A 25179-nucleotide genomic window follows, 5' to 3' on the forward strand; every position below is an offset into this window, starting at 1 on the left:
CCACATGGCAGTAAAATAAAAAATAAAAGAGACAAGAATACCTGTGATGGTAGGCTTTTCACCTTCCCATTTGTTAGGGTTGCCAACTCTGCTCGAACCTATCCTGGGAGGTTTTGGGAACACCAACGTGCCCGCGCGCTTGCGTGTATCCGTTACAGATTACGGCGTGTAGACTTTATGTTAGGAAGGCAAATGCACATCACTATTATATTTTAAAAAACCCCACTGGACTACTGTATACATCGCATTCAACATTTAATATGTATTTTAATGAACGGCCCATCATTTCTCTCCCAGGCGACTGAGCAGCCTCCTGGAGATTTCTCTCTCGTTCCCGGAGACTCCAGGGCAATCCTGGAGGGTTGGCCACCCTATCCTTTATTCGTGGCCAAAATAAGATTCATTACAGGAGCTCAACCAAAAAACAAAACAAAAGAGAAAACAACGATAAAACCTGTCATTCATCCCATTTAAATTTTTAAAGAGCTGGATGGAGAGGACAGAAATGTTTTAGGAGCGGCACATCCAGAGGACTAAAGGCTCGTAGAAAGTAAACGCAACCCTTGGCTGCTTCTTTTTCTGTTGTTTTTTTCTGTTTTGAAACGGAGGAAGTCAGCCAGCAAGATGCTTGCAACACACCACGCCGAACCAGCAAGAACATCCTTGCAGCTCCTGGCGTGTTCGGAGACGACCTGGCGGTCTGAAGATCTCCTGCGCCACACGTTCCCTTTCCAACACCGCCGTGGCCATCTACCTTTCGAGGAGGAGGACTATAGAGCACAAGGGAAATTCAGAAGATGAATAACTTTTTGCAGCAACTCAGTAGGCTCCGGCTTGCCATTGTCCTGCGCCTTATGCAGTCTTTCATGCCAGGGCAAAGTTAAGCGTACAACACTATTAAAGCACAAAACGACGGTATTGAAGTCCCCTTTTCGCCGGCGTTAAACACCTGCACAGAAGTATAGGCCAAAAGGGAGTCGGCTCCACGGTGGCGTGAAATAATGCCCTGCCATAGAGGAGGAAGCACTCATTTCAGGGAAGTGCCCCTCTGCGGCTAATTTGAGCACTGAATACCCAGCCTGCTGGCATCTCCTGCCGGCTTTCAAAAGCCCGGTTCTCCAGCGTGCCGGCTGGCGCAGCCAAGAGAAGGGGCAGAGCGTTAGAGGCTGCTTCCAACTTCTTGCTTCCACTGAAACATCTAAAAAACGGTTTAAAAAAACATCTGAAACCGTCACTACCAACAAGAGTCCGGCAATCTGCAAATGCAGCCACGAGGGCGGTGCTTGGGAACGCCGGAGAAGACGGGCTGCGGTGGGGCACTCCGGAAAAAAAAAGATATGCCCAGAAGGCACTCCAAATACCCATATCATTCATCGTATTTTAATAGGTTATAAAGCCTGGAATAACTGTTATTGGAGCTTTTACGAGCTACTTAAGAGCCTATCCCGCAATGACTAAAAGAAGAGGCAGCATCGCGGGACTTAAAACCCGGAACGCAGCATCCTTCGAAAGACCAGATTTAAAAAAACCAAACAAACCACGACACCGAGTGATCGTTTATCGCACGTTCCTAATGCACGGCTCCTGCTCTCCCGGGGTCTGAACAGCCTGACCTACCCACACAGGTACAAGGAGTCTCCTAGAGGAACTTCATATCCGGCAAGCGCGACACAATGCAATTAGCCCAAGTGCTGCAAAGGACAGGCGTGTTTGTGGGGTAAACCCTCTGGACTTGAACCTCCACTAAAAAAGGGACCTCGGGTGAGGGTGAGGGTGGCAGAGGCACTGGGGCCAACCACGTTTTGAGCAAAAAGCATCACACGCTGCATTTGCTTGGTCTACGCCGGGCACCGAATCGCATTCAGCAATAGCCGAGGGACAGCCGGAGACCTACGGCTGACATTCGTTATCAGCTAGTCCTGCTTATACCCGGAGAACAGGCAGCAACCGTTAATAAACTCTCCGATGATTCAATATCGTATCAGACGGTTTCTTTTTTTTTCCCCCCTCCAGCCCAGCACCTGGTCCTGCGTTCTGCGGCTCCGGTCCCCTTCCAGCGGGAACAGGTTTGCAGCGACATCTCATAAATTGTCTTGCTGGGCAATGTAATAGATCTCAGTATTACATATTACTGGGAGACCGGCATTTATGATTTCTCACTCCAAATCCACAAAGAGCGCTCAGGATGAAGTGCCATCCGGAGAGCTGTAACAAGACAATCTATGGCTGCAACCAGATTTGTTATAAAGGGTCCACGGAGGGATGAAATATTTTGCGCTTGTATAATGCCTCTTTATCCAGAGGTCTAGCAGAACGTAATAAACCGGTAAAACCTCACGCTACGCCTATAAGGGAGCTATGACAATACCCATTTAGTAGCTGAAAAGAGACAGAGGGGGGGTTAAAAGTTTCCAAAATCCACCTAGGACTTTATTTGCAGAGCTACTCTGAACCCGCGACCCCGTGAGGGCGGCAGGTGGCTCCGTACTTCTAAACCTCAGGTCTCGACCAACCACTCGGCGGTAAAGGATGCTTCAAAAGGTTGACCTGAGCCCACAAAGCCACTGGTAAAGTTGAAAATATCCGACTTCCTGTACATATCGACACAAGACAGCATCTCTCTCTCCCTCAGAAGCGCAAAGATTTCCCAAAATTTGGCTTTCAAATTTAAAGGGGCAATAAGAGCCAAGCCAACAGTATATGAAACACCATAGCTACGTGGACGAATCACACCGCATTTAAAATCCAAATGCCTGCGAAAAGCAGGACTGGCAAAGACAAAAAAACCCCAACAAAAAACAGAGTCTGAGTTAAGCCACTTCGGAGTTTAAAAACCAAAATAATAAAGCAGGTAGAAAAAAAAAATCTTCAAGCTAAACTAGACCCAGCCATCCGCTAAGTGTTCTATCCTGGACAAACATACACCTCAACCTCACCAAGGAGTGAAAGCGCAGCTGACCTGGCCTGGATCTGGCGACGTTAGGAGGAGAGGGGACTGGAGCGTCGTTACCACTGAGCTGGCAGTGGAGAGCGGTCTCGGGGGTTTCCCGTTAGGGTGAGCTTACAATCCCTGCTTCTCAGAAGAGCTAAAAGCTGTTGGCCTCAAGATACACAGCCTTTGATTATCTGCATCCTAAGGCAAGTGCAGATTTTTGTTCCCTTCACTCATTAGCGTCTAAATGAAACACTTTAGGAAGCCCATGTGCAGCTTGCTACGTCTGGCAGCGCTATGGCTTGATACGGCAGTCAAACTCGTGCACTTGGCTCGGATCAAATATGGGGCATCCGAACCCCAACCTCCAGGCTTGGGTCTGCACATAGGATCCCTGCCAATGGATTTGGGAGCATCTGAAGTCCCAGGGTGATAGGTCTGGGATGGAGGATGCTTGCGAGTGGCAGCCCCATACACGCTCTTTGGAACGATGGAGGTTTGCCTGCTCCATCGACACGGTTTTTGGAACAACTGAGTTCTGCTCAACTGATAGGCTTTGGAACTGATTTGGCTAATCTGACCTGGAATGCAAAATATATTTAATTAGAAAAAAAAACAAAAAACACAAAAGCACCTTTAAAAAACCCCAAGTAATTGCAACACACTTCTTAAAGCGTCTCCAGATGTGCACAACGTGCTGGACACCGCCAACTTCCATCAAAGACTCTGCGACAAGCAGGGAGTACTTGAAGCTCTGGGATCCTAGCAGAGTAAGCCCCTCAGCCCTACAGGACAATTTCAAGTTCAACATAAAATGGTTTTTACTTAAGAGACAGGCCCAAAACCACAATGCAGGTCAGTTTTCCTTGTGCCCGTTTCCAAATGCACTTGTGGGGTTTGCCCCCAGATTTCCAGAATATGGGATAAGATACGGTGAGATAAAAACAGGGTAAGAATATGAGCTGGCGGCATTTGAAATGGATTGGCTTGATGCTGATGAATCCTAGAAAATGAGGGTTGGAAGGGACCTCAGGAGGTCGCATCTAGTCCAACCCCCTGCTCCAAAGCAGGACTGTCCCCAAATAGATCATCCCAGCCAAACCTTTGTTGAGCCAGGTCTTAAAAACCTCCAAGGATGGAGAACCTGACACCTCTCTGGGTAACCGGTTCCAGTGCTTCACCACCCTCCTAGTGAGAAGGTTTTTCCTAATATCCAACCTCAACTTGCCTTGCTGCAGCCTGAGCCCATTGCTCCTTGTCCTGCCATCTGCCCCCACTGAGACCAGCCCAGCTCCAGCCTCTTTGCAGCCCCCCTGCAGGGAGGTGAAGGCTGCTATTCAATCCCCCTCGGTCTCCTCTTCTCCCGACTAAATAAACCCATTTCCTTCAGCCCCTCCTCATACGTCATGCGTCCCCGCCCTCGAGCCACGTTCGTTGCCCTCGCTGGACCCTCTGTCCACGCCCTTTCTGTAGCCGGGGGCCCACAACTGACGACATCAGATGCATAGAAATTAGATGGAGCAGGGGGAGCGAGACTCCACCTTGAGCGCCGAAAAAGCCCAAGGGTGCTAAAATCGCAACTGAACGTCCTAAGCATCCCTTGCTCTTGACCAGCGCGGACTTGCTCCTGTTGTAGTCTCTTCTCCAAGGCTTTTCAGTGCACCAGCTGAGCTCCTTCCTTGGGCAGACGAGGCAAACGTCCCTTGCTGCATGCACAGACTTCCTCCCTTCTGTAATATTCCACTTGACACACGCTCTCTGCTCGTTATTTTGTTCGCTCCCTTGTCTCAAGACAAAATGAGTCAGCTCTTTTAATTTGCTCAAGTGACTTAGGAGCGCGAGTCCCATCGACTTGCAAGGAGCTCTCTTGCTTTTGAACGCTGGACGCAGGCTCCCTAAAGACACTCATGCAACTTTTACCCTCCACCACGTAAGAGCCTTTCAAGACAGAAACTCAGTCGTTCTTTCCCCGTTTACTGCCTACCCTCTTACCACGGAGGGATGTGAAGACTGGGTTATGCACGCTGCATCTGGCCTGTATCCCCCTTCCCAATCAATGAAGCATTGCGTTTAAATTTCTTATGGTTACCTCCACAATTTGCTCTGGTTTCTTTTCACCTACGTCGCTTTAGAAAGCAGCAATGCGTTCTGAACGTTCAGCATCTTCAGGGAATATGGAAGTGCCTTTTAATAGTAATTTCATGTTTATTTGAATGGAGAAAAAAAATGAACGGTAGAGTATCAGGGGATCAGTGTGACATGGACAATACTTAAAGGAGGAGATTCACGTAGAACAAGTACAAAATATTCTTCAGGGCTCTCTATTATGGCATCAATAGTTAATTTATCACCAGCCTCCGGAGACAGCAGCAAATGAAAGCAAGTGGGGAAAATAATCCTTTGAAACTAAGTGAGCCTGACTAGGTTTCTCATTCCCAGAATCTGTCTGGTTACCTCTTAAGGTTTTGTTTGTCTCCAATTTCGATGGGCAAATTATCCCCGCGACCCTTGGAAAACCTCTGCAATAATTGCCATCGATCACAGCAACTGCTTCTGCTGAAGGCTGACTTTACTCCAAGCTACACAGAGATGAAGAAATCTGTCATTTCTATCAGGGTGCCCTGCCAGGTGGAGGTTTGATGCAACACCCCCCATTTTTTTCAAGCTTAATTTCACATTAAAATGTCACAGGCGGCGGCGGCTTATGCAACTTGTTCTCAGTTAGCATCATCATCATCATCATCAAGGCCTCTTTTGCCATGATTCCCTTTCCTTTTCAGGAGCTCTGATTGTCTCATCTTTCTGCTACAATCAGTAATTCGGTTGGATGCCAGGACGAACGGAGAGCTGGAAAGGGTCCAAGCGTCCAACAAGGCATCGCAGCAATGTTAGGAGAAGAGGGAAGGGGTGGGGGGGGGATGCAAAAAAAAGAAAAAAAAAATCCTAGAGGATCTCTTCTCAGTGCACATGCGTAAATCCCGGTAGCAACAATAGGAGTTGTACACATGCGCGTGAAAATGGAAAGAGCCCCCTTTTCCCCCTGAAGTCAACCCACTCGCCCAATGTCACAATAAACAGTTTTACCATTATTTAAAAAGGGGGGGCGGGGAAGCAAACCTCACAACAGCAACAAAGCATCCGACAGCGGAGACAGCTGAAAATTACAATTTCCCTGTAGGGCCTGCAGTGAGGGATTTGCAGAGTCTGCAAGAATCCTGCAGTGAATCAAGGAAATCTCCATTTCAATGCATGCCTGCAGAAATGCTCTGGCCTTTCCCAGCTGCCTCCGCTATATTTTTTTTGCAGCAGACAGGACTGGAGAGAGAGAGACAGGGAGAGAGCGAGCAGGAGAGAGATTCCTTCAGCGACCCACCTGTGCGTGCCCGCTAATAAGCAAACCACCAAAATCCCAAAGTCGGCCCCTCCACCACCCTCCCCTCCCCCAGCCCACGCTGCACGTGAAACGGTCACGGGCACCATTCGTGGCTGCCAAGATCAGAAGCTATCCTGCTTTCTTCTGAAGAATAAATCGGTTTGTCAAGTACTGGCAGTCCTGTTTGTATCTCCGGATTATTTGTATGTCGATGCCAGTTCACGTGGGCCTGCCCCGTATCACGCCCACCCTCGCACTCGAGCGCCAGCCCCGTTTTCTAGAGGACCTGCTTCAAAATGACTCTGTTTTTGACAACCTGCCTCCGGCTGGATCCAGCCACTACCAGAGGCCTCCCCTCTGCTTTGATTTATGCTGCATTTACCGTCACGTTGCAGGATGCCACTGTAACGTGGCTGTCTCCCCCGAAACGGGGGAAAAGCCTGACGGAAATTGCTCAAGGTGCTAAATCAGCTCTTGGCGTGCCGAAAGGAGAACCCGAACACCACCACCGTAAGGTCCCAAGGCGACAATAAAATACCACTTGGAGTTGAAACGGCAAAGACATCAGCTGTGTGCAAACATGGACTTTCATAAGCTTGCTTCTCCGATTCAGGGCGAAAAGGCCATCTCTGCCCTAGCACTATCATCATCTCTGTGCTGACAGAATCCAGTGGTTGAGGGCTGTTTTTTAGATTATATACATATATACCCACCCACCCACACGCGCGCACACACATACGTACACACACACGTATATACACACGCATGTACATACATACATACACACACGTACATACACATACAAACTTATAAGAACTGCTCCTGGAGTGTCCTAACAGCAGATCAAGTGGGGAATGTCGGGCTTTTGTTAGCAATGAGTCATTACGACCCAGTCCTTGCTGCAAAGGGTCATGTAAAACCTCTTCATAAATCAAACTGGTGTCTTGTATTCTCCAGCCCCGCGACTCAGGATGCTTAAAACCAACCCCAAAAGGATAGCCAGGCTGGAAAATAAATCAAAAGAAAAGGCAGCGATCTAACAAGAAGGATCACGGCAGATGGAAGACCCCAGGCGTCCACTCCATGGTCACGCAGAAGTCACCGAACAGCTGAAAGTGCAAAAGAGTTTTGCGACCAGCGTTGTGCTGCTGGACACAGCTAACAAGGCATGATGGAGGTTATGGATGGAAAGATGATGTGCAATCAGATGCTCCAAAATGGACCAGGAGCCCCAGGAGGACCTTCCCGGAGGAGCTGGTATCGACTGGTCAACATGGTGATGCCCGAACCGCTTGCACATGCAAACTGGATGATCAAACGCAAACGTGATCAAATGGGGCTACTCCAACGCCATGAATACGTGCGAGCGCAGTGAAGTGCAGACCGTAGAGCACCCGCTCTTTTGCCGATGCTTGGCGAGACCTGCCTGAAGGAGGACTTCATTGCAGCGATGGAAAGAGCCATCGCTTGTGCGCACTGGAAAAACATCTAGTTTGTGAGAAGGATGGAGAAAGAAGAAGAGCATGAAGGCTGACGCTAGACTGGATTATCATAGAAAATGAGGGTGGGAAGGGACCTCAGGAGGTCACATCTAGTCCAACCCCCTGCTCAAAGCAGGACCGGCCCCAATTAGATCCTCCCAGCCACAGCTCTGTCAAGCCGGATTCTCGACTCTGGCAGTGTGAAAGAGAAGGTTATTTCCTCCTGAGATTAATTTATGTTCGAAGAGGCGCGAGTGAATTATTTAGGCGGCAAGTCCTAATGCCAAGGATGTCGCAGGCTGTCATGGATACAAAGCTGGTGGGATGTGACGCTGACCCCACGAGGGAACCCAAACACCCACACCTCAAACAATGCAGCTCGTGACTGCACCATCTCTCCATCGAAACGTTCAAACCCGAGTCTCCCCTTGATTATTTCAATCAACAGCGAAAGCAAGGCGAAGCAGGTGAAAATGCAGCGGTGCATGTGCAGGCTCAGCCTATACACATGCAAGAGCATGCAGGGATAAAACCAGCAATAAAACCATTCCCCAACCCCACATGGGATCCTAAGACCGCTCAGTTCAGGCCACCCCCTTTCTTGGACACCGGGTTGCCCACTCTGACTTAAGCTATTCCAGGAGATTCCCCACCTCCAACGTGATGTAAAGTACTGTTCAACCTGTTCACAATACCAAATCTCCCGGATTGCTTTCAATAGTCTCTGGGCGATGGAGGCCGATTCTGGTAGACTCCTGGCCAACCTGGGAGGGTGGGCAACCCTACTTGGACAAGTGTCCATCCCATGCCCACGTGCAGCCCTGCTCAGGACTGCAGAAAGAGTCAGTCCGTGAAAAATAAACTAATGGTGAAAGCAGTCTTAGCATGCGTGAGGTTACTCTACATACCGTGGCTTTCACGTGCGATTCCTGCCCACCCCTGGCCACTCAGCCCACTGCTCGGCCTTCAAAAGCCAAACAAGAATCTACATTTGATGGGTCTAACTTAAAAAAAAAAAAAACAACCCACGAAACAAACCCAAACCTCTGGCTTCTCCAGAGCGGGGTTTGCAGTGATTCATTTCGTTTTCAGATCCAATTTATGTTTATGAGTGAACTTGAAAGGAATGTAAACCACTGGAAAGAAAGGGATGGCTCAGCTTTTAGACAGCATCAACCAGGCACCGTCATCCTTGCTGATTTCCAATTGCAGCTTTTATCGTTATTATTAACAGCGGTATTCGTATTATTATCATGATTATTGTATTATATTTTTAACATTTCAGAACACATTGGATGACCCCTCACTTCGCTGCTCCACTGAATGCTTTCAATGGCACCAGCTCGTTCCCATCAAAAGCAGCCTCGACTGCCTAAAACGACTTGTGGGCCTTTCCCAGCCACAACTTTCGTTCTCTTTGTTCGGGAAAGGGGGAGCAGGGGCTGAAGAGGCTTGGCTCCGAATGTCGGGACACAGGAAGAGTAAAGCCTTTAGCAGAAATGTGGGGTGGAGGGGAAGGAATCAATCCAGTTGCATGACTCTCTAGGGGACTTTGGCCAACTTCCCTGCCTGCTCTTCCACTGTTGCTAAAAGATAAATAATGACGCTGAAGAACTTAGATCCTCCAGCGTGAATGACCGTATTCATGTGACTTATTGGATTCAATAAACACCACCGTTCCTTCTCAGGGCCAACTTCTGATTAAGAGCCCTCCTCCAGGATGCCCTGATGCACCCATCGTTATACCCATCCTGTCCTGCTCTGAGCAGCCCCCTACTCTCTCTTCCCCGAACGAAGAGAACAAAGGCTGTCGCTGAGAAAGGCCCGCAAGTCGTTTTAGGCAGGTAAGGCTGCTTTTGATGGCCTCGATGACCTCCTGAGGTGCTTTCCAACCCTAATTCCCTATGATCCTATGAGAACCAAACATCCAAGAAAGATTTTGCAGAGAAACCACGGTCCCATTTTGAACACACGGAAATGAACATGGCACAGCATCGACATTATGACAGCCTCCCTACAGAATTAGGCTCGGGGGGAGGAAGAAGGTGAGGTGGGACTAGACTTTCACTTAAGCACAAATCGCCAGGGTAACTAGCAAAAGTAGGAATAGAAATTAATGGGGAGGGGGGGAACAGACTAGAAAAGCAACACAGACATAATGAGCATCCCCAACAACGCATGCAGCTTTTACTTATTTATTTTGATGTATATGCCACCCTCTCCAGAAGAGTCTCAGGGTGGCTTCCAATTCAAAAATGAAAAGAAACACAGATCAATGAGAGAGATAAAAAACTAAAAATCAACTAATAATGAGCAGATAGGCGGAGGAGGTTGTTCCGCGGTCACCTTAGGGCTCGTGATGGGACACGAGGGAGAAGACAGTCCCTTAGGGCCCAGGCTGCTTAGGTCCAAAGCACCACCTGGAACCGTGCCTCGTACTGACAAGTCCTGCTAAAGATGATGCAGTCAAAGCGCTTCAAATGTTGTCACTACAGCCAACCTGGCCTAAAGCACGACGGGATAAAAAGGGTGCAAAAATTAATTCTCCATATAATATTTCATAGTTGGTAGGGGCTGGAATATTAATACCCTTATTAATAAAGACATGCACTTTGGCCAGAAATCCCAGCAACTTCCATTTGCTGTTCAAAAAAACACAAAAGTAACGAGCGTGCTTTGGAAATGGGTATTTGGTCAGCTGGAATATAATTTTTTGTTTACAATCAATCCATCAAAAACCCTACAATTAACTTGTCAGTCTCCAGATATGCTAACGGAAACACTAACATCGTCAACACAATTATACTCACATTCAGGCCAAACTTCCATCTAGCCGTGTCTATTCACTAACAGAAAATTCAATTGCCTATGCTGGTCTATTTTCCCATAATCCGTAACAACCTCGAGAAAAAAAATATATATAAAAAAAGTCACTGGGATAATAGTTTATATTTCTGTGCTGATCCAGATCCAGAAATGTTTTTTCCAGTTAGTTAGGTTGTATCAAACCCTTCCCACATTATGAAGCACATTAGTTTCATTATACCCATTTTACAGACTGGTGCTGAGATTTCCCAAAGCTCAAGGGAGAGATTTAACTGTAATGAAATTTCACTGAAATTAAAGAGAAACATCATCACAGAAAAATGAGGGTGGGAGAAGTCACATCTAGTCAAGGCCGGACCATCCCCAACTAGATCGTCCCAGCCAAGGCTCGGTCTACCTTCAGAAATAGATGAGAGGGGGGAAACCGGTGAGCTACCCATGGTAATCCAGAGAGTCCGTGCCAGAGCTGTGAGCAAAACCCAGACAACCTGATTTCCAAAGTCACTTGACAACACAGCCGCACCCAAGTTGGCCCTATGGATCTACCACGCAAAATTACTAAGATTACAGTGTTTTACAAGAAATGACTAAATATAACCACTTTTCACTCCACTCTTTTATAAAAAACACCCCTCAAATGGCTGCTTACCTCTCAGGTAGGTTTTTTACAGTGCAATTAGCCATCAGACAATTCTTCCTTCCTCTGCTGCCTAATTTACATTTTTATGGGGAGGGAATGCACTGATGAATTCAGAATTTATTGCGCTCTGGACTTAAAGGATAAACAGAAGATAGTATTAATTTCATAGGATCATAGAGAATTCAGGTTGATGGGACCTCTGAAGGTCACATCTAGTCCAACCCTGCTCCAAGCAGGACCAGCCCCAGCTACATCATCCCAGCCAAGGCTTTGTCTACCTGGGTCTTCAAAACCTCCAAGGATGGAGATTTACCACCTCTCTGAGGGTCCTCTTCCAGGGTTTTACTACATTTCTTGCATTTCAGGGAAGAAACGCACAGGCAAATCACTCAAAAACAACCTTAACTCTGCCTCTAGGGCCATCATGCAATAACAACAGGATTAACAGACTTTTGAGCTTGTGGTTCCAGATGGGGGGAACCAAACTATTCTTGAAAGGTATTATGTTCCCCCATCGCACTCTCTCTCTCTCCCCCTCTCCTAGCATTAGGAATCCTTGCTTTACGTGTAAAAGCAAACTAAAAAGTCACTGGATCAGTGCCTCCAAATTATTTGTATACACATTTTTATATAATCTGTGTACATGTGTGCACACATATATAAACACACACGTCCATACATATACATAGATGCATGCACACAGACATATATACAGACACATCGTGCATACGCACGTACATGCACACGCAAAGACATATATACATCATGCACACACACGTGCACACGCAAAGGCATATATACAGACACCATGCATGCAAAGACATACACACATATATATACAGACATCCTGCACACACACGCAAAGGCATATATACAGATGGGCACATCATGCATACGTGCGCACACACACACACACAAAGGCATATACGCAAACACATCATGCATACACACACATCATACCCATGCGCACATGCATGCATAGGCACAGATGTGTACCTACATTCACCTGTTGCTAGGTAAGTGCTGACAATACTCAACTTGTATGGGCTGAACTTTGTCTGAGAAGAGTTGTGCGTGGCACTACAGACACCCAGCTGACAGCTCCTGCAGGAGACACCTAATGTGCTTTATTGATGGGTAAGATCATTGCAACGGGGTGCAGTTTTAACACGGCCTCAGGCTGACTGGTGGCATTTTCCAGACTGCCAGGCAAAGAAACGCGGACAGAAATACACCTGGAACATCCAGCTGTGATCCTGTTGTGGCCTGAGCCAGCTGGGCTCCACAGAGGCTCTTGTGCCCTGCATTTTTTATTCCAGCTGAATGAAATCATGGTTTAAAATCATTCATTAGAGTTTTAAACAGGAGATGTTGAACTTCAAAAAGCAGCTAAAGACTTTCATGCATCTGTGGCACCCGATTTATGCACCAACACGTATCTGGAGCTGAAGTGACACATGAAGGTTATTATTGCATCCCCCCCAGACATGCCTCTACGGCCGGCTATTAGAAATTTCGGGTCGGCCTTCGGTAGACCAGTGGCCATGATGCATCGGAGACGCACGTAATGACACACGGCATCCCAGATATGCGCTGGATGGCTTCGGGGGACCATCTTTTATACGCTAGTTATTTTAGGTATGCACAACAGGGAAACTAAAGCTTGGTAAACCACCCGCGTGCGAAAGGCAGATTCGGTTGTGGTCCCAGCCCTCGCGCCGACGGGCGCAGAAGGACCAGGAAGTAGCGTGCTCTGTCCGACGGGGATGGGAACAGGACATCTCGTGCAGCGTACAAGAGGAAAGCGCTTGCTGCTTAATGAAAACACATCAAAGTTCACAGGCCAGCCACACTGAGAGGGTCAAAGAGGGAGAAGGAAATTAACTCATGCTCAGGATTTCCACCGTGGACACCCTGTTACGTCCCGTAACATTAAACCGGGCCTCGGACCAGGTGTTAATTCAAGGGCCGGGGTAGAAATTTTACTGCTGACATACAATTCTCCTGCTCGCTACCCTTCTCTCCCCTCATTTGCAAGGAATTCACATGAAAACAGAAGCAAACTTGTCACAGGCCATCCTAAAGCCACGCGTCCCCACCAGCCTTTGCATGCATCGCTCTATTTTGTCTGGGGAGGTGGACGCGCTCTCCCCAGGCACCCGCGACCCCCGCCGCGCGCATGGAGGAGCCAAGGCAGTGAGAAGACGGGTGTCTCAACCCAGAAGACCTTGCCAGCAAATGGCAGACCCAAGCCTAAAACTCAGAGGGTTTTATACCAAATCCCCTTCCTCCCTGGGGTCCAAATCAGGTGGGTAGCATTCAAAAAAAGACAAATGATTCATCTTTGTAAGGGACCAGCCTTTGATCATTAGGCTGGGGGGGGGGGGGGGAGCAGGCTACACCGAAAAAAAACACACTGTATTTCCCCATTTTCTGGGTCTGCACAGACTGGCCATCCTGAATTCGGCATGCAAAAACAACATAAACATCAAACAACCAAACGATGGGGTCGAACAGCTTTTAGCCGAGGGTGCGGGTCCCTCGCTGGCGAGTTAAACGTCTCATGTCGAGCTCCGGGCACTTTCTCTCTTGCAAGGGTACTTGCCCGCCCTCCGTCTCTCTCCCTTTCCCCTCCCCCAACAGGCTGTATTTACTTGTAAGATTTTGCTCGAAATCATTTCCAGACTCGCATTCCCTCAACCACAGCGGGAGGAGGAGGAGTACAAAGGGAGGCAAAGTGTTCCCTTTTCAGGGGATGGACAGGGGAAGAGAGGGAAAGCCAGCGCTCGAGAGAGCGTGGCGTTCCTCTGCACTTGCCGTGCGGCCGACAGGCGAATGCTACTCCCGTCGCTGGAAAACCCTCGCCGAGATCTATAACAATGCACGTCTCCGGTCCTCCCCTCCCAACACCCGCCGCAGCCCTCCTTTTTCACATCATTTCAAGAGAGTCTCAGTTCAAACACATTTACAGATGCAACTAATCTGCGGGCTCGTTTGCTGCAATCGCGCCTGTAAGCGACTTTGCAGCTGCTGAAAAAGGTGCGACGGCCCCTGAGGGTTGAGGCCCATGCTCCACAGTGTAAGGAAAGGAGACAGAGAGGCCTGGAGGACATAGCATTAGCATCCTTCTTTGCATGTACAGGTACCGCATTTGCTCATACAGCTGCAGTCAAGTAGGCCGACGAAGATGGGCGAGATACTTTTGGGGATAAAAACACCCAACCCTATCTACTGACTCCTCTATGAAATACGAACTTTCATTTCTACCCAGGAGAACTTTTACAATCTTTTCTCCAAGGCCTGATGAAGGGTGTCTGTGCCCGAAAGCTTGCAATTAATTTTTTTTTTTTTTTTTTTTGCAAAAATCTTGTTGGTCTAATAAAAGACATTATCTCTACCACGAGTCCTGATTGGCCAACCCTTTTAGGAAGTAGCGATCCACAACTGGTGACTTATGTCCTAAAAGCTTGTCCAAGTGCCTTCAGATGACTTTTTTTTGAATGGCAACAGATATCAACCGGATTTCAACTGGATGAGTCAGTTATTCGTCACTTTGGCATTACTCCTCTAATCCCGGACAGGTAAGAAACTTGTTCCACTTCTATAAAAATTGAATAGAAATCAAATAAAATAGAATATAAATAAATACAGCACATGATGCATCTTCTGGAAAAGATGTATCGCTATCTATAAAAATTACAGCTGGTTCAAGAAAGCTATAACGAGCATTTCAACTACTTTTGGGCAAAAAAAAACTACGAAGAAAACTCTTCAGCCATGTCCTGAGTGCAAACCAGTGATTTTTTTGCCCTCTGCCTGCAGTCCAACAGCTCTGTAGCCTTTGCTGCTGCTCCCTGGTTTTCCTGGCTGATTTTCAGCACTGACAGCAATGGAAGTGGATGAGAATCGGGCCAATTTCATCAGCTCCTCTTGAAAAGTAAAATACCAAGAGGTGGAAGCAGAGACATGAAGGGAATAGAGGACTAAAAGGTGATGGATGGAGTGGCAAAAACAACCCGGCAGCAAGCAGAAAGTTTAGGGAAAAATAAAGATGGCATGAGCAATAAAGGTGCCACAATCACACATCATTAGTGCCCTGGGGAAGTGTTCAAATTCTCTGCATTCACTTACGGGGCTGGGTGGAGGAGACAGGAAGAGGTTGTTAAAAAAGGAGAGAAGGAGAGATAAGCAGAGAAAGGTATTGGACAAAGAAGAAATAAAAATACATGAAAGATCGAGAACGTTACCGACCCACAAAAAACAACTCAGGCAAAAGATCCACCGGGATCGAAAAGCACTGTGGAAACGGGGAAGGAAACAAGTGTAAGATGCAGCCAGCAGGGTGGTTTGAATAAGATAATACCAGATATATTAATTATTGTGTCAGTATTCAATGAACAATTAGACTGGGTACAGTTCGGGGTATTACGAGCAGCTTTACAGCTGGCCAAATGCTATCTGGCAAACAGAACGCCAGATCTGTATTAGTGGGATTAATCAAATATATGCCATTCATACAACGAGGCTATTTGCGAGTTATTTAAATTGTTATAGGGACAGTTGTTTGAAAACAGACATAAACGCAATCCCCACAAATCCTCCATCTCTACACGCTCAAAGCGGGGGGACATTTTGGGAAGGGCAAGGAACGACACGGGTATCTCTCCCCCCGACCCTTAAGCTAAACCGTGGGCCGGCAGACATAGGCGCCAAGTATTTTTTTTCAGGGTTTATTTAAGTCCTTCCCCACAGCTATCAGCAGCCAGCAACCAATGTAGCACAGGTAACGCAGAGCAGGACAAACCGCTAGCGCAGACAAAATCTGAAAACACAGCCCAACACCTCCGCGCCCGCCCCTACGGTCCAGAGAGGAGAGGAGGGCTTGGGCCGCGCTGCTCGAGACAGGATGAGAGCGGACATTGCCCTCTCTCCCAAATGCACTATTTCTCCTTCTGACGAATATTATAAAACGATGCATCCTAGCAGCATCCACGACAGGCAGGAGCTGGGGGAAGGGGAGGTTGGTTATCGGTCTCCTATAAAAAGGTCTGTCTAGTGCAACCTGCTTTGGTGTAGCAGCATGACAGCTCGCGTGAAGGGCCCGAAGGGCCTGGGGGAGAAGAGAGGAACCTCTGAGGAAGGCAGCTCCTGAGCTGTCACGTGCGGAGAAGGTCGTGACAAACTGTCAGCCTATTTCAATGCAACATCCCGCAGGTACCAAACCATGCGAGATCCCCAGTTTTAAAAAGCAACGCCCGGGAAAGGCGACAGGAGCGAATTAGCACGGAGGGCGGCCAACAGCTAATGTAGACGCAACCAAATTGGGCAGGGCCCCAATGATCTTGGCCCTAACGTCTATGAAGTATTTGCCCTCCTTTGAGTAACGACCCTCCCAACGGCGGCTGGAAACGACTGACCACAGCCCGGTGATTATCCTACGCTTTGCGAAGTCCGGCTCACCACCGAGAGCTGCCTTCGCAACAGGGATGCTCTGCGGGCCGAGCGCTACCTCCAAAGCCGGGGGAAAGACGGCTGCCGACGTGGGTGGAAGTCACGAGCACAAAAGCAAAGTGAGGATTTGTTCCAAGGAGACCGAACAGAGACAGTCCCCTAACGAAACTGCACGGACGGACGTTTTTTCCCCCTCTAGGCTGTGTAACAGAAAGCATGCCGGCCTCCCCAAATGCTCCACTGCCTGCCAGCAAATCGCAGCTGAAACCTCAGTAAAAAAAAAAGGAGAGGAAAAACCTCGCAGCAGCGTCAGAGGAGACTCCAAAGCACTGGGGTGTATTTGCATTTGGGGCTACCCTGGACTGCCCTCGCTTCAATCAACAGAAAAGGCACGGGTAGCAGCCACGGCAATTTCCCCCGCGCTGCACGGCCAGCTGGCCTGGCCTGGCCGGATCAGGAGAGAGAAGGCAGCTCAGTCTCCGTCTGCACCGGTGCCCCTACAGACGAGCCCGCCAATACAGCCGCGGCATTTAGGGTGCAGACACCAAAACCCCCATCCGCACTGGCCCTTTCGGCATGGAACGACTGTCAGGGAGCCCGTACACCGCCCAGCCCGTACGCAGGCTCTAGAAGCCACGTTTTAAACCCTTGACGGCTGCTGTGCTGCAAATCTAACCTGTGTTTGCCCTTAGCCTCTGCCAGCTTGGCTATTGGAGAGAGGCACTGGAAGGGGTGGTGCAGCCTCCATCCTCGGACCCGGCCAGACAGCCTTGGCTGGGATGGCGGAGTCGGGGCTGGTCGGGGTCGGACTAGATGTGGCCTCCCCGGGTCCCTTCAACCCTCATTTTTTAATGATCCTATGAACTTTTCCCATGACAGCGTCCATATAGGGAGTATGGGCAAACTTGCTAGCATATCAGGCTTCCCCCAGTCACTCCAGGAGGAGTTTCTCTTCCATCTTCTGTATTCTCACAAGCAGCTAGGCCTCCTGGCTGTACTGGGGACTCGGGAAGACAAATTTGCAGCTTTCCCTGCCCTGAGGTGCAAACACGCAGAGATAAAGGCCAGCGAAACAGGACCAAAAGTTTGGACACTGTGAAGGGTGGATTGCTGACCAACAGTCCCATTTTCCTGCCACACAGCCTAATGCTACCCTTTCCACTTGGCGCTGGGAGCCGGCTGCGATATTTCCTTCAGAAGAAAACGTTGTCTAAGGGAAAGGATGCCCAGGGGGCTGTCCAGCGAGTTGACACGTAGAAGGCTCCACAGGTGCAGAAAGCCTCAGAGCAACAGCAGGGAAGCTAATAACTGGGACTGCAATTTGTACAAGAGAAATAATTCAGGAGTTTTACTCTATTGCACTATAAAATTTAACTGGATCCAATTTCACTATAAATAGATTCTACTGTATTTATTTAACATTTGCGAGCATATATTCTGTCTGTTCTTTCCAGAGGAGGCCTTGCCATTTGGCACAACTTTTGCGGGACTGACAGAAGGGGTCTAGTCTAAGGAGCAATGGGCTCAAGTTATAGCAAGGGAGATTTAAGTTGGATATTAGGAAAAACTCCCTCACGAGGAGGGTGGTGAAGCACTGGGACGGGTCACCCAGAGAGGTGGTGGCGTCCCCATCCTTGGGCCTGGCTAGACAAAGCCTTGGCTGGGACGATGCAGCTGGGGCTGGTCCTGCTTTAAGCAGGGGTTGGACTAGACGTGACGTCCGGAGGTCCCGTCGACCCTCGTTTTCTATGTTTCTACTTGATGAAGAATACCTTGCCTTCACACGCTTTTCTAACTCCATCCCACCTATACAGCCGATCCAGTAAAAGAGACCCCTCCCTTGCATCATTTCTGCACCATCACAGCTACAACATCACTCTTACACCACCACAACGTGCAAAAGCATCCACGGAGGGAAAGTGAGTCACTGGAAGCGGGTCTAAGCAGGAGCTTCGCTCCGGGAGAACGAAGGAGGAAGACAGCGGTCCGAAAGGCAAACCCTTGCTAGCACCCCACATCTCTCACCGCACCTGCATCCTTCTCCAAGCACCATCTCTTTCAAGTCTGGGGCAGGGGGAAGTCCATACAGTTTTAACGCAAGCAGCAAGGAGTGAAACCTATGCATGTGTAGGATGCCCCCAGCATCGCTCCACCTTTCCCCCCACCTCATATGAATTCCTTGCTCCCCCGACCTTCACGGGACTCTCTAAAACGACTTTCAAATGAGATTATTAAACTTTAAAACCCCAATTAAATCACAGCACAAAACATTCATGTCTACTTATGTATATGTATAAATAAAAAACCCCAGACGGAAGGAAGTTCACATGACACGGCCTTGTAAACACACTGGCTCTCCTTCGCCCATCTCCTTGGCCTCCAGTTTTGGGACCGGTGGATTCCCAACATGGCTCACCACCCTCTCCTACCCCGCATCGTGTTGTTGCCTCAGCAGGTAAGAGGGAAGCCGAAACAACTTGCAGACCCCGTCCCCCGGCATTCGGGGCCACTGGGGTTCTGCCAATGCCCGTTTGGGAAAGTGATTTATTGCTTTCGCTTACGGTCCGGCACCCGCGCTCAGGATCGGTCGGACCCTTCCACCGCTTACACGCACACACGAGTACTCACGTGAGTCGCCACACTGAGCGAATGAAGCCACACATGCCCGCACTTAAGCATAAGCGTGGCTTATGCAGACTGGCCACGTCCACTGCGCGCTTGTTTAGGACTTGCCTATACAAGTCCTAAATAGCTGCGCAATAACTGGCGGGGTTGCGCGGTAGCATCCTGGGGACACTGACGGCACCGTAGCTTGTGTCACGGTTCGTGCCATGCAACGCTACTGCGCAGCGAGCGTCTCATGTAGACGCGGCCGCTGAGGCGGGAGGCTCTAACTTTGCCATGCAGGATGTAGAGGCGATTCCCTGCCTGGGCTGGGTCCTAAGCAAACCTGCCGAGTCCCTGCAAACCACGCTGCAGTGAATGCTGCAAGCAGAGAGCTTATCTGCTGTAGTCGTCCCCCAAGCCTCTATGAGGCACCTCAGTTCCTGCAGAAATAATGTGTTTTTTATTGCACGTGATACAGCCCATAAATGATGCCCCTTCTACTATTTGCTGAAGTCCTGGAACGAAAACTCGGAGTCAAAAGCAAGCAGATGGACTTCCTTCCTCTCTCCTTTGAACAGAGTGCGCTTTCTAATCGCTCGGTCTGGCCCTCACATGTAATGCAGGTGGAGCAAAAAACTTTTCACCGACTGCATCTTCTCTCTGCAGTGGATTATTTCCTTCGTGCTTTACAAACAACATCTAGAGTCACCTTTCTGTGCTTTTTGCTCCCATACTCTTGCTGAGAGTGAAGTTAGAAAGGGACCCCAGAAAAGAAAAAAAGAAAAAAAAAAAAGCGTGCTGTTTTATATTTCACATATGACTGCTCTGAAACAGAGAGCATGTTTGGCTTGGGATGCTGCGATAACGCTGTTCCAAATAAAATAACAGGAATACCATGTTTTAATGTTTTCAATTAACTTTGATTCTTCCAAACCATTCTTAGCTGTCTAGTATGAGGGATACATTTACTCCTGGAACAGAAAGAAAAAAAAAAAAGGAAAAAAAAATTAAATCATAAACTTTCAGCTCCCACTTGGCACAGACATTATTTGGCAAAAGAGAGGAACTCAGGCAACGCGAAGGAGCCTCCATACAAATGCCACATGTGCCGAAACTACAGTCCTGAGCGTAGCAGACAAGCACTGATCAACTCCACTCTTCATTTCTTGGAACCAGAACAAGAAAGAGAGAACGGGAAGGAAGGAGGGAAAGAGAGAACGAATAAACGATACAAGATTCCTGCACCGGATGGGTTGAAAACCGTGTTATCCTTACAGCTGTCATCCAACGTCCTGCTCTGCACAGCCACGCGGGGTGGCACAGAGAGGGGCCGGTAGGGTTTTGACACTAAATGCTGCAATCTGGACAAATTCAAATTCACAAGTAGGTTCGTTACCGTGAAACACCGGACCGTCCACGAACTTAAAAAGGAAGAGTCCATCTGCCTTGTAGCCTGAAGAGTAACAATAAATGATGCTAAGGGAACAACGAATGGAATAAAGCCACCCAAACAATTTTGACTTCTCCTTCGGAGGGGTTGGGGAGGAAAATCCACGGAAGACGAATGCGATGATGTGCACGAGCAGCACGTTGACTGCAACTCAGGGAAAATACCATCAGTTCGCTTTGAATCAAAACAAAACTCGTTAACGAATGTGGACGGAGCACAAAAATACGTCCGAATTTATTAAAAAAAAAAAAAAGAAATATAAATATCTAGATAGATAGATAGATATCTATATCTATATTGAGTGCACCCAGCATTCCTGGAGACCCCGGGGCAAAATTTCAGTATTGGGCCCCCTTTCCCCAGAGATGATGGTGATAATAATTGGGCAATGGAAAAAAAAAAGCATTTTCAGGCCCCCTTTCTGTCTGGGCCCTGGTTCACCCATGCCCTGAGCACAGCCCAGTCTCCCCCACCACCCCACATTCAAAATATATCCAAACCCTTTTCCTCGATATTTGGCCTTACACCAGTACTGCTGATTGACAGCACCTGCACTCACAGAAATATCACAACAGGGCGGTACAACCAACACGAGTTTGACCCAAACCGAGTCAATCACAGGAAAAAAATTTTTTTAAAAAAATCAGTGCAATATGCTCAGGCACAATCCATCTGAATCAGTTTGAAGGGGAACACCCCCGCCCCCCCCCGTTTGACTTGGTGTTAACACAAATATATACAACCCAGAAAAGTTCAGCAAAGCCTCTTCAGTGAAACATGCAGGGTGTTTACCATTGTAACCTTTAAAATATCCAGATATTTGGATCAACTCCAGCAGAGATGTCTCAGGCTGGACAACAAGCCAGGCAAGCAAACCAGGTTACTGAAGCAGAAGAGAGCTAAACAAACCCCCCCAAAAGCAAACGTTTTTGGTCAAAATTTTTTTTTTTTTTTTAAGTGGCAAAAAACATCAAGCCAGCCCCGAGGCCTGAGCAGAGAACATGGAGCAGCCGAGAAGCAGGGACCGTGGTTTAATTCAGCAAACGCTTTCCTTTCGATGCACGCCAACAAACTTCAGGATCACCAAAAAAAAAAGTAGCGAGACACCCAACCGCAGCACAGGTTAACGACGCGCCTTTCAAGTTTCCTGGACCAGGCAGATGTCAACATCGCGCTGCGCTGTTTTGTGTTGCATTTTATTTTCGTGGAGGGGAGGGGTCTTAACGCACCCAGGCAAAGCCGACTCGCCCCCGCTGGCCGGAAAAAAAAACCCAAAGCCACCCCCCAAAAACACCACAAGGCCAGGAGCTCACATTTGAAGTGTCACAAGAGGCGACACCGTTCCTGGCCGGTCGCTCCCACCCGACGGAGCTCCGGACGCGCCGTGTCAAAGCCCGGGGCCGGCCCTGCTGGGGGGCAGGGGGCCGGGCGGGACGTGACCTCCCGACCCCCGTTCTCTAGGGTCGCGACGGCGCGTCCGGGACCGTACGGATCAGGCTCTTCGGATCCCCGCGAGGATTTACCCCCCGTGCCAGCCTTTGATTTCCGTGCTCCCCCCACCGCCAGCCGCGGGCATCCTTGCCCTTCGGCGGGGAGGGTGGAGGACCACCGCGGCGCTGGACCACCTCCTCCCAGCCGTCACCATCCACCCCGGCCAACTCCTTCTCCTGCCTTTATTTTGATTTCCATTTTCTTCCCTTCTCCCTCCTCCCCACCCTTTTTTTGGCAGCGGAGGAGGAGGACGGGGGTGGGGGAGACGCCTGGAGATCCCAGGAAGGGGCTCCCAGCCCCCTCCCACCCCTCCCCCCCGCTGTAGAACGCTGGAACGTTTCGGAACGTTCCGTGTCGCTTCCGAACCCGACACCGCGTTCCGGGGCAGCGCGCGGCTTGCACGCGCGGCTTGCACGCGCAGCTGGCAGCCACGTAGGGGGGGGCCTGGATTATGATTTTTTGGGGGGGGGGGAATAGGACTGGGGGAGCAATGGGAAAGGGAAGCAGGGCTGCAAGCCTGGAGGAGGAGGAGGCGGCGGGGGGGGCAGGTTGCCTTCCCCTCCCTCCCTTCCCCCCCCCCAGTTTTTTTCGCCCTGTCACAGCCCGGAGCTGCAGGTAGCCGAGAGTTAAGAGATTTAAAGAGAAATTGCTACATTGTAACAAACTCACCGTGATGTTTGAGCAGCAGGCAGCGCGGGGTCTCCGAGACATCCCCGCACGGGCTCCGGGAGGCAGGACCCCAGCAGGCACAGGCTCATAGAGGTTCAGCGCAGTGCCTGATTGCATCGCTCCAGCCCGGGGCTTCCTCCCCTGCAGAAAATAAATAAATAAAAAATAAAATAAAATATATATATGTATATCTATTAAACGAAGCAACTGAGGGGAGGAGGGGGGGCGCGGGCTGCAGCTCCGCTCGGCCCGGCAAGGGCGCGGATTAATTTTTCAAGCGTGCAAAATAAATAAATAATCACTCCCCTCCTTCTCCCCACACCCACTCGGAGGGGGGAAAAAAACAAAAAAACCCACACATATCCACACACTGGGGCTTCGTTGCCCCGCCCCGGATAGTTTGCATATTGCTAGGCCCCGCCTCCCCCTCCTCCTCCCCTGCTTTCAAAATAAGGGAGGGCTGCAGAGACGGCTCGGAGGGCTGTCAAGGCGGATTTAAAGGGGCAGGGCTGCCCCCCCCAGCCTGCTCCTTTTCTTCCCCCCCCCGTCTGATGTAATAGGAAAGCCATTGAAACAAGCAGTGGCTCCTTTCCGAAGGGAAAGCAGCCTGCAAAGCCTTGCTGGGTTGCCACAGGCCTGGGAGCAGGGTGGGGTGCGTGTTTCAGTACAACACAAACACCCCTCGAGGCTGAGAGCAAGGGGGTGTGTTTATTGCAATGCAACACGTTTGGGGGGAAAAACACCCCTTGGGATTGGGAGGGGGTGCATTTATGGCAATGCAACACATTTGGGGGAAAAAACACCCCTTGGGATTGGGAGGGGGTGCATTTATGGCAATGCAACACATTTGGGGGAAAAAAACACCCCGTGGGATTGGGAGGGGGTGCATTTATGGCAATGCAACACATTTGGGGGGAAAAAACACCCCGTGGGATTGGGAGGGGGTGCATTTATTTCAATGCAGCACATGAAGAAGAAAAAAAGCTCACCCCTCTGGCCTATATTTCTGCAGGTGAAAGCAGGGAAGTTGCATTGATTTGACGTCTTAATTGAACAGAGTTGAAGGCCAGGAGAAACAACAGCTTAGCCATTAAGTTTTGCCCAGATTCCCCTGTATTAAATCCAAGGACTGAAGCTTTTCAGTAAAAAACACCCTTGCTGGTCCATATTGTTGCAGCTGGATGCAGGAAAGCTGTATTGATTTGATATCTTTATCAAACAGAGTTGAAGGCCAGGAGGAGCTACCGCTTAGCCGTTAAGGGGGGGATCTGGGCAAACCTGAATTACATCAGTCTTTAGGTTTGGGTTTGAGGAAGGGGGGGAGAATTAGACCCAAAGACTGAAATATTTCAGTAAAAAAAACCAAACCCTTGCTGGTCCATATTGTTGCCGCTGGAAGCAAGGAAGCTGTATTGATTTGTCATCTTTATTGAACACAGTTGCAGGCCTACTGCTTAGCCATTAAGTTTTGCCCAGATCCCCCTGGATTAAACCCAAAGGCAAGTATTTCAGTCAAAAAAAAACCCAACCCTCACTGGTCCATAATGTTGCAGCTGGAAGCAGGGAAGCTATATTGATCTGACATCTTTATCAAACAGAGTTGACTTAGCCATTGAGTTTTGCCAGGCCCCCCCGCCCAAAGACTGAAGTATTTCAGTAAAAGAAAAAAAACCCTTGCTGGTCCATACTGTTGCAGCTGGAGGAAGGGAAGCTGCATCAATTTAACAGCTTTCTTGAACAGTTGAAGGGCCAGGAGGAAGTACTGCTTATCCAGTCTATGACGTTTCCCCCCTGTGTTAAGCTCAACAAATGCTGAAAGACTTCAATCAAGACAGTCCCGAGGCCACTGCGATGGCCAGGGCATTTTAGGTGCTGTGCATCACTGGTGACTCTTTGGGAAAAGTGACTTGGTGGCACCGGTCTCCTCGCCAGGTACGGATGGTTGTTGGCTCGCAGGGAGCTCATCCGCCCTTTGACAGGTCCTGTTTTTAGTCCTGCTGGACATCCGTACACCTTCCTCACCCAGGCTAGCCCTGGGGGGGTGCTGGTTTAGTCGCCGACAACCTGACCATGGAACGGCTGTGCAGGTTTACATGGTACCAGACAGCAGACCGAGAGAGGCCTGGTTAGACTAGAAGTATTTCAGTCCTCAGGGGATGAAGCCACGCGCCACAGGCAAAGAGCAGGAGAGACCACCGGTGCCCAAGCCGCCTGTCATGGCAGGACACGGATGAGGCGAGTTGCAGGGAAACTAAATCC

General features: G+C 49.2%; 1 protein-coding gene across 2 annotated transcripts in view; it reads right to left on the reverse strand.

Annotated features, from left to right (window-relative positions):
* BICRA (BRD4 interacting chromatin remodeling complex associated protein) overlaps positions 1-23324 on the reverse strand; it is a 100452-nt gene extending 77128 nt beyond the window's left edge. Inside the window, exons 1-2 of one of the 2 annotated variants that reach the window (XM_090053044.1) lie at positions 23278-23324; positions 22921-23061 (exon numbers count right to left, since the gene is read on the reverse strand). The gene's annotated coding sequence lies outside the window, so the exon portion shown is untranslated. Of the gene's footprint in view, positions 1-22920; positions 23210-23277 lie in introns of those variants that run through there. The other variant, XM_090053046.1, reaches the window with a different exon arrangement.
* Between the last annotated feature and the right edge of the window lie 1855 nt (positions 23325-25179).

This window comes from Crocodylus siamensis, chromosome 6 (genome assembly GCF_052110815.1).
Source record: "Crocodylus siamensis isolate JL-2025a chromosome 6, ASM5211081v1, whole genome shotgun sequence".
Taxonomy (NCBI): domain Eukaryota; kingdom Metazoa; phylum Chordata; order Crocodylia; family Crocodylidae; genus Crocodylus; species Crocodylus siamensis.